This window comes from Sinocyclocheilus anshuiensis, unplaced genomic scaffold, assembly GCF_001515605.1.
Source record: "Sinocyclocheilus anshuiensis isolate Anshui unplaced genomic scaffold, SAMN03320099.WGS_v1.1 scaffold457, whole genome shotgun sequence".
Lineage (NCBI taxonomy): Eukaryota > Metazoa > Chordata > Actinopteri > Cypriniformes > Cyprinidae > Sinocyclocheilus > Sinocyclocheilus anshuiensis.
In genome coordinates this window covers 1,502,069-1,511,817 of record NW_015537939.1, presented here as the reverse complement: position 1 = coordinate 1,511,817, position 9,749 = coordinate 1,502,069, and the positions used below count along the sequence as shown (strand labels likewise).

The 9,749-nt window shown below is 35.8% G+C and overlaps 1 protein-coding gene across 1 annotated transcript in view; it reads left to right on the top strand.

The window, feature by feature from the left end:
- The first annotated feature begins 369 nt into the window (after window positions 1–369).
- LOC107662607 (spectrin alpha chain, non-erythrocytic 1-like) overlaps window positions 370–9,749 on the top strand; it is a 41,601-nt gene continuing 32,221 nt past the window's right edge. The window contains exon 1 of the mRNA XM_016452691.1: window positions 370–468. The gene's annotated coding sequence lies outside the window, so the exon portion shown is untranslated. The remainder of the gene's footprint in view (window positions 469–9,749) is intronic.

The following is a 9,749-nucleotide window of genomic DNA, read 5'->3' as shown; positions in this document are numbered from 1 at the left end:
CACTGTGATACAGCAGAAATCCTAGAATGCCAGCCATATTTATTATGGCAGTGTTTTCCAGACCAGGAGTACTGCCAGGAATTTAACAAATAGACACAGAATCAATTAAATTCATTACAGTCAGGAAATTCACCAAATTAAATTGATCAACTATCCAAAATTGACGTTCAGCAGCAAATTGCTAAATCAAATGAGCCAGCATTTATTTGTTATATACAGAAATATAAATAAATATATTACATATATTTATTTTGTTTTATGTAGAACACAGAAGTTCAAAGCACTATGGGGCGCACTAGACAGCTTCGGCATTTTCCGTCAGCGTTCGGCTCGTTGCTGCAGTGAATGATGTCACTGTCTCGCGCACTACGCGCAGCGCGTTCCATTCGATCGCTCGCGCTACGCTGCTATTTCATTCGTTGAGGTCGCCACCCAGCCCCAGAAAAACAGAGCAAATCCTTCGGCAAGGTAGGATATTATACAACATTTCAGTTGTACAGTTCTGTATTTTTACAAAGAAAGCACAATACCTGGACGTTTTGGTGCAAAACTAAAGGAATGCTTGGGTTTATGCCGCGTTTGCTATGCTGAGGGCCGTGCTGGGCGTTTCAACGACCGTTTTCATCTGTTTAATGATATACAGAACAGCACGCCTCTCTCATTTTACTATAAATGTACTGTTATTACATTGTTATGCCAATATCATGAATTATATACGTTTTTCAGACAAGCTTTTCATTGCCCTGCCCAATGGAGTAGTTAGCTGCAGAGAGCTAACCTATATTCACGGCTAGATTATAAATTAAACATGCGCGGATACAGGACAGTGCAGGATTAATTTAAATCAGAGAGCTAACCTATATTCACGGCTAGATTATAAATTAAACATGCGCGGATACAGGACAGTGTGCAGGATTCATTTAAATATATGTGACTGCATAGGGACATTTTAAATTATTAAATTAAAACCTAACTTAATTATATTAATTAGGTTTATAGGGAAGGCATCAGTACTTGCAGATAAACCAGCAACCTCCAATTCCAAATGCTCTTCCAAACAAAGACATTCGTTTCAACAGTGTGCCTTGTTCTATCGATTCAGAATACACAATTTGTGTATTTTAATTGGCTTAATGTGAATTAGACATATGCATTCAGGCTATATCATTGGATTAATGCTCTGAAATGAGGCCTGGGCTTTTGCTTGGCTTTTATTGTTTCCTGATGGTCTTCTTAAATGTAACGCTACAGTGTTTATTATAAACATGCATAACCATAGCTTTAAGTTTTGGTTAGATAATGGTTTATTCCTATAAAATGTGTGAATGTTGGAAAACCTCTGGTATAACAATGTTTGGACTGTTATTAAAATAAAATATATGCTGTATAAACTCTTTGAAGGCAGGTCATAATTATTTTATTAATAATTAAATTGCACTTATCTGGCTAAACTGTGTGGATGGAGTTATGGAGTAATGGATAGTGTGTTATGTTGTCACTATATTATATTCTGTACTGCACTGTCTTAAGTTCTGGCTTATGCAAAGTGTATGCAAAGAAAAAAAAAAATCTGCCTCTGAAAATGCCTGCAAGATTTTAACGCTTTGCACCATTGCTTTTTGAAGCCATAGACTTTTATAGTGAAGCAGTGACTTAATATGCACGCCAACTGCTGACATGCCAACAGCCCTGCTGAGCAAATAAAAAAGCTCCTGAAGTCAAAAAGATGAATGTTTTTGTGTTCAGACATTAGCATGCATTGCTTATAAACTGCAATATTCATACTGGGCCCCTTATTCATTATAATTGACAGACAGATAATTGGTTTGATATTAAAATCAGACCTGCTGATAATAAATGAAAGACAAAGCTTGCAAAAATAATAAATAAATGTAATAATAGGAAAATAAAGGAATAAATTACTTGCTCAAACAAATACAATACATTTTTTAAATAAATTTAGTTCTGGATAATTATTAGTAATTGGCACCAGAGATGAAAATAAATGTGCAACCATTTAGATTGCAAAATAATTTTGCGTAATTTCAATGGCATAAATAACACCAGTAGTCATACATGATGTATTTATATTCATAATTTTTTTAAATTAACATTTTAAATGATGTATTATTTGTGCTAAAAAGCAATAAACCAGTAGTTAAAATGTTCTGAATGTTACATAAAATGTAATGTTCTTAAAATCAGACACAGAAACTAATCTCTATGAGACATAAAAGCTATATATCTAATAATATGACTTTTCCAGTTACATTTTTAGTTGCCCTTAATCAGCACTTGAGGCCTATTTTCAATTCTGGTGCCTCTGTGCTATTGCGCATTATGAAATAACCTTGCACTGCCTGTCATATCAGCGTCTGGAATTTTACACTTTTGTTGGTCTCTGTACAACAGTGTAGACAGTCTAGTGTGTTTCGGAAACAAATACATCGATGTTCATTGTTCTCCTCATCCTGTTTCCTCAAAGGCTGATGGCATGCATTCTGAAATTGTTGAGAATCTTTCAAAGGGTGTGGTCTTCTGTCTTATAACGAAACTCATAACATGCAGGGTCGTCGTAAGGGAGGGTGGGGGTTTCCTTTGGGACATGTTGCCTTTGTGCAGCTGTGTAACTATTTTTGTTGACCCCTCCCAAGTGTCAGGGTCCCATACTTTGTTTAGTTTTGCAGTTAGTTTTTTGCATATAAATAAGGCAAGTAGTTGCTTAAATCTACCATATTTTAGAAATCTTCTTGTTTCAAGCTGTTGCACCAATCCTGATGTTGAAATTAGTTGGTGCAGGTCATCACAGAGTGAAATTCTCCGACTCCGATACAGGAAAAATAAAACAGAACTTATAACATTGGGGCTAATATGTTAGCAAGCAAGCTGCTGATAGTTTTCGACTACAGTCCTTAAAGTTAACTGCAAGTAAGCGAACCTTTAACCAGCTGTAGCATTATGCCAGTTCCCGACGGTTCTATGCTATTCGTTTTTTCTTTCACTAAGTGAAGCAACACTTCATAGTTTACTAGTAATATATAGTAAATATATGGCCATAGGACTTTGAAATATCAGAATTTAAGCCTTACCTTTATCTCCCAGGACTGTTGTTGAATCTTCCAAAAGTTTTGGCTTGGGGTCCTTCACATGCGGCAGCAGCACTTTCCACCGCACCAATAACATGGGGCTGCCCGCGGACGTGCCTGACTTTAAATCGGCGCTACTAAACACGGATATCGGCCGATGCCGATATATTAAAAAATGACAAATATCGGCCCGATATATCGGCCTACCGATATATCGGTCGACCTCTAGTCATTATGGTGCCACTGAAAAAAAAAAACAATTGATTATTGAATTCATAGCAGCCCTGTGTCCATAATGACGCAGATATTATTCAGAGACCGGTTACTGTTGCCTTAGGATGATGCCTTGTACGGCTGATAGAAAACAGGCCAAAGGCTGTGTGTTGTGCCATTGTCTGTTCTGGTTTCTAGGGCTGGGTTTTGACACAAATTTCACGATTCGATTTGATTCTCATTCACAAGCTTGCGATTCGATTCGATTACCAATTCGATTAGATTAGATTCAATATAGATTATTTTGTATATATATCAGGTACAGTAGTCTACATGCCAAATTTTCTTCTTTTTTTTTTCAAATTTTCAATGCTGTAAAATATACATGAGAGTCAGTTGGTTCTACATTATAATATTGAAGGTTAAAATACGGATTGTAAAGTTGTACTCTTTCTTTTAACTTACCTCACTTACCTTCGGATGTTTAGTCATGTTTATTTTGTGCTGAAACTGGTATTAATGTGGAGGAGATGATCAGTTCACGTCTGTTAAACTGAGGCGCTACAGCGATCTGTTACTCCACATTAAACGGCGCCAAAACTGCATTTATTGTTTGAATACTGCAATACAATGGACATAAATTGAAATCTGAGACTTTGTTTCCTATTAAAAGTATCAACGTACAATGCTTATTGCGATTTATTGGATGGAAGGTGTGCTTCAATGTTCCATCCATTAACTGAAAACAGGCTAGACTAATCGATTCTTTGGATTTAAGAATCGATATCGTTTTGTAAAAATGAGAATCGATTAAAAACGAGATATCGATAATTTTTACCCAGCCCTACTGGTTTCACATTGCATCCTGGTGTAACACAAACCTGAAGTGGTCTACTTTATTTACCAGGCTCTAAGGGACACCCTTATTTTGCATTCACGTCTATTCTGTCACTTTGACATGTATCAGATGGTCTCTTTCCTGTGGTCTGTGTTGTGCTATTGCATGAGCTGATATAATACTGCATGCTCTACCTTGGCTCAAAAAGGCCTGAATTTAACCAGGCCTTGATTGTATTAAATGGTTTATATTAGGGCTGCACGATAATGGTTGAACTGATAATCACAATTATTTTGCTCAAAAATTATAAGTGTGATTTTTAATCATGACTGTCCTTATTTGAGATTTTTGTTGTTGTTGTTGTTGTTTTTACATTTGATCAGAATTATTGCAAAAAATTCCAGAGAATGTTAATGTATACACAGGACTTTTATCATTTTTTTCTGAATGATTATATTTATCATATGTACAGTACATTAACACACTGACTACATTATGAACTGGTAAAACCTTAAAAATATTTCAAAAGCTGAAATGGTGATATTCCTAATATTAATTTTAATAAATCCAAATTATGTTATGACATTTAAAACATCAAAGTCTTTGTATTGTAGCACAGAGGTTGCATAACTGCGTTTATTCTGCAACCACATTCACAAACAATGTGGTCAAGAGATCCATGTTTGGATTTAATACAGTTCGTCATTTGTAGGTTTGCATCAAATGGCACTTTGGCCACTTAAAGGAACACAGACTGGCTGTATGCCACTTCCATTTGAGAAGAATTTCGCAAGTGGAGATCGGTAACATTTTTAGGAAATATATCCAGCTGGCCAATATTGCAGATGATCATGATTGATTAATTGAGAGGAGCAGAAATCATGATTAAAATACTATTAATCATGCAGCCCTAGTTTATGTGCATTTGTCCCAGTTCTATTTTTATTAACCTATCTCAATGTTTTAACCAATAATGTTGTTTTACATTACGCATTGTAGCCACCCTCGAGACACCTGTTACCATGTCCAAGTTTCTTAAACCCAAACTGAAGGTAAAATATGTGAGTTTGTGTGTGTCTCTGCCCTGATTTGCTGTGTAGTAGCAATGAGAAAATAAAATGAAAATTGTCAATGTAGGAAGGGAAAAAACTGTGAAGTGTTTTTCTCCTTATTCTCTGGAAAAGAGAGACGCATGGGCTGGGCTCTACCTTGGCTGTCGCCCCACACAGGCCCGTCACTGCAGCGCTGATGCTTTTGTCTGCACTGCAGCGAGAGGCAGAGGAGATGGTTAGAAAAATGCAGTCAGAGAGAGGTTTTGTTTTCTGCATACTCATGCACTCATCATCATCTTAAGAAACATCATAGCACTTACCTGAACTGAACGTAAGTGGTAGGATATGTGACAAGAGGATACAAGATATTTTTGAGGTCTGGATGCTTTTTTATATATAATGCATGGAAATGCTGGTTTATTTCAGGTTTTGTGTGTTTGTTGCATGGTTTGTGTGGGTGTGTTCTGCATGATGTAGCCTAGTTGATATGCTGCCATGGATTAAGTATTATAAAATCTGACTGAGTGTGATGTTTTGATCCCTGGCAGCTGTGATGGGAGAACCTTTTTTCCCTGCAGCAAACTATAATCATAAATATTGCATGTTTTAAGATGGACACAATTTCAGTGCATTGTCATTCTCAAGGTGAATTTAGCTTTCAACTCTTAATCAATAAAGTAGTCGTTAACATAACAGGGTATGCTTTAAAGTAGGGCTGGGCGATTTTGCAAAAAATTTAAATCTCGATTTTTCCAGAATGTTTGACCGATTCTCGATTTTTTACGATTTTTAACTAGTCAACTTGAAAATGTAACTACAACATGATTCAAGTTACTTTTTCTTTATTAACCCTCTAGTTAAAGAAAGAAATAAAATTCTATTCTAAGTGCAGCACACATGAAGTTGTCAACATGATGTAAATGTTAAACAAATCACTTGTTAAATATCAAAAGATGCATAAACTACAAGTACATATTGTACAAACTTGTCTTATACATATTATGTGTTCAGAAATAATACGAGGAAAATGCTTTTAAAAAATTTCAAAAGTCATGGTAATTCAAATTCAAAATGACTGAAGGTATAACACCAGTAGACTGTCATTAACTATAAATGTTCTGTAAAAACAACAGCAGCTTTCAGCCTGTCACCATGATGCAAACATGAAATATCAGACATACAGTAGTAGTTCTTTACAGGTTTTTTATTAGATTGCGCTGCTTTTCCATTGTTTTTTCTGTGTAAACATGGATGTGTTTGACTGTTGCGCTCGCGTCTCTTGCAGTGTCTCATGCATGAAACGGCTTTCTATAAACACTGCGCTCAAGTTAAAAGAAGTTCACTCCCATCTTCTTGCATGTTTTACCTATTCCACTGCCCACGTCGCATCTTTGTCAACACAAAAGCGCATTCTGTGTGACATTCCAACATGCAGTTGGATCATTCGTTTCTCTTTACTGTTATCGCCGGCATATTGTCAAAGTGTCTTCATTCTAACACTTGGTTAGCGATTCCTCGATTTCTAAAAAATAAAATCTTGGCAAAACAATAAATTTGAATTAATCGATAAAATAGGGAAAATCTCCCAGCCCTACTTTAAAGGTATAGTCAACTCAAACATGAAAATTTACTTACCTTTCAGTCATTCACGATGTAGATGAGTTTGTTTCTTCATCAAAACACATTTGAAGAAATTCAGCATTACATCACTCGCTCACCATGTGAATGGGTGCCATCGTAATGAGATTCCAAACAGCTGAAAAAATTATCGCAGTTGTTATAATAGTTTGTAATAAATTCATCAAGATGTTTTTTTTAACTAAGTAAAATACGGGTAAAATACGAGTCCTCCATCCATAACATTGGTTTCTCCAGTGAAAAGGTCATCTGGTCTGAATCAGGAGATAAATATGCACAGATCAAGCACTGTTTACATATGAAAAAAGTCAAACAAAATTTTGGTGAATTTTGATGTGAGAGAAGCTTTTTCCCTGGAGTGTTGTTATGGATTATGGATAGGTAAATTCCTGAGAAGCAATGATTGACATTAAAAATATAAGAAATGTATTTCTTACAAACACATTTTCACTTCACAAGATGTTAATTGATGGACTGCAGTCGTGTGGATTACTTGTAGATTATTGTGATGTTTTTATCAGATTATATTGAGCTTGAATTAGTGGTTGACCGATATATCGGCCGATATTTGACATTTTTCAAATATCGCATCGGCGCTAAGTTTTTCTGTTTGGCCGATGCGTTCGTGACTTTTATTTTGACGGCGCTGAGAACGGCAGCGCCTGAACACACAGTGCTCACATTCTCCCTCTTGTTCGCTGTCGTCGTTAACAGTTCTGTCCACGGACAGAAGTCTGTCTAATAATCAAATAGAACTGTTAAACAAAGGAATTAAAATGTATACAAAGAAGTATTATAATGATTGCTTTTATATTGTTAGTAATAGAAAGGCGTTGTACTGTGGTACAGTTATAGAGGCCCTTCATAATGCAGAGGTCAACTGCCTGCTCTGCCAATAGTTAAAAATTTAATAAACAGCTGTTTTTCTCAATTCTGCTGAGGTGAAATTTAGTGCAGTCATGTATCGTGCTATGCATCGTATCGTGGCATCTGTATCGTGATACGTATCGTATCGTGACTTTGCTGGTGATACACAGCCCTATAAACCAATCATTTATAATCAGATGCAAATGTCCACATGACAATACAAAATCTGTCATTTTTCACTTCAATACTTTATTACTTTTTTTCAGTAATTTATCAAAATATTTAAAAAGGTTTGCTGCATGGTTAAAATACACTACGCATTTAAAAAAAAAAAGTTTTTTATAGAGAAAAAAACATAAGTTGCGTATAGTCAAAACGAAACTGAAACCAACGTTGGGTCTCTCATTCGACACAAAATCAAATGTTTCCGTATTCGCGATGTATTTGAGTGGCAAATTATTATTTATTATGTAGCCTACTTCACTCTTATTCCAATATCCACGTAAAACAAAATGTTTTGCATAACATCACGGCGGTACGGTGATAACACTTAACGGCACAGATTTTTTTTGTAACCTTGGCCAGATCTGTGCCTTGCCACAATTCTGTCTCTGAGCTCTTCAGGCAGTTCCTTTGACCTCATGATTCTCATTTGCTCTGACATGCACTGTGAGCTGTAAGGTCTTATATAGACAGGTGTGTGGCTTTCCTAATCAAGTCCAATCAGTATAATCAAACACAGCTGGACTCAAATGAAGGTGTAGAACCATCTCAAGGATGATCAGAAGAAATGGACAGCACCTGAGTTAAATATATGAGTGTCACAGCAAAGGGTCTGAATACTTAGGACCATGTGATATTTCAGTTTTTCTTTTTTAATAAATCTGCAAAAATGTCAACAATTCTGTGTTTTTCTGTCAATATGGGGTGCTGTGTGTACATTAATGAGGAAAAAAAATTAACTTGAATGATTTTAGCAAATGGCTGCAATATAACAAAGAGTGAAAAATTTAAGGGGGTCTGAATACTTTCCGTACCCACTGTATATATATATATATATATAGAGAGCCTAGCTTTATTACGTTTTTCTCAACTCGCAGAAGCGCTGCAGGTGCGTGATGTGATATGAAGACCATGTGACTCCTTATGTTCTGTTGTTTGCTACTTTTTGCGCATGCAAAATGAATCCCCAGGAAACAAACGTTAGTATTTTTAATGGGTCACAGACACTTATCCTTTCTAATTTAATTCAATTCAATTCTAATTTTGTCTAATCTTGTCAGTTAACAGTTAATAATCGGTTAACGAGCATCTGTTGTCAGTTAGGAAAAATAACCGAAATGAACATCCCTAATTTACTGTATATAATTTAAACAAATCTTTGAATGACTAATTAACATCTAATTTCAAAAACCTTGCAAACTTAGTCGAATCCAGCTGTGAGATCTTATGAAGTGTGCATTTGTATCCTGCACGATCGCGTGTACTCTGCATGACGGTCGGTCCGTGCGAATTGAATACGGACAGGAGGAGAGTTCAGCTTCAAACTTTAAACTCGTGATTTTAAATTATGCTGCGCTTCATGCTTTTGCCCTATGTCATATTCATGTGATTTTCACTGTGTGCTGTAAGTAGAATGAGTGTTACCTTGGCTTTATTTGAAAGCACACAATGCACACAAACTTCCCAGAATACTGAGTGCCCTGTTGGTTACAGTGTTTACTTCCTTTTTAATTATATTTTTATTAAATATTTGTTTATTTGCTAAAAATACTTTGTCATGTAAAGTATAAGCATGTTTATTTTACACATTTATTTTTTTTATCCATATTCAAATGATTTTAAATTTCTTAAATATTAAATAAAATAAATAAAATGCTATCAGCTTTATATCGGCCACCCTGCTTTCCAAGATATTGGCATCGGCTGTCAAAAAAACCAATATCGGTCGACCACTAGATAAGAGCATCAAAACGGATGAGGAGCAAGGAGGAGAAATTAAGCTGAACTATTGCCCAGTGGCCAGACAGACAAACCCCGTCCAAGTTGCACCTA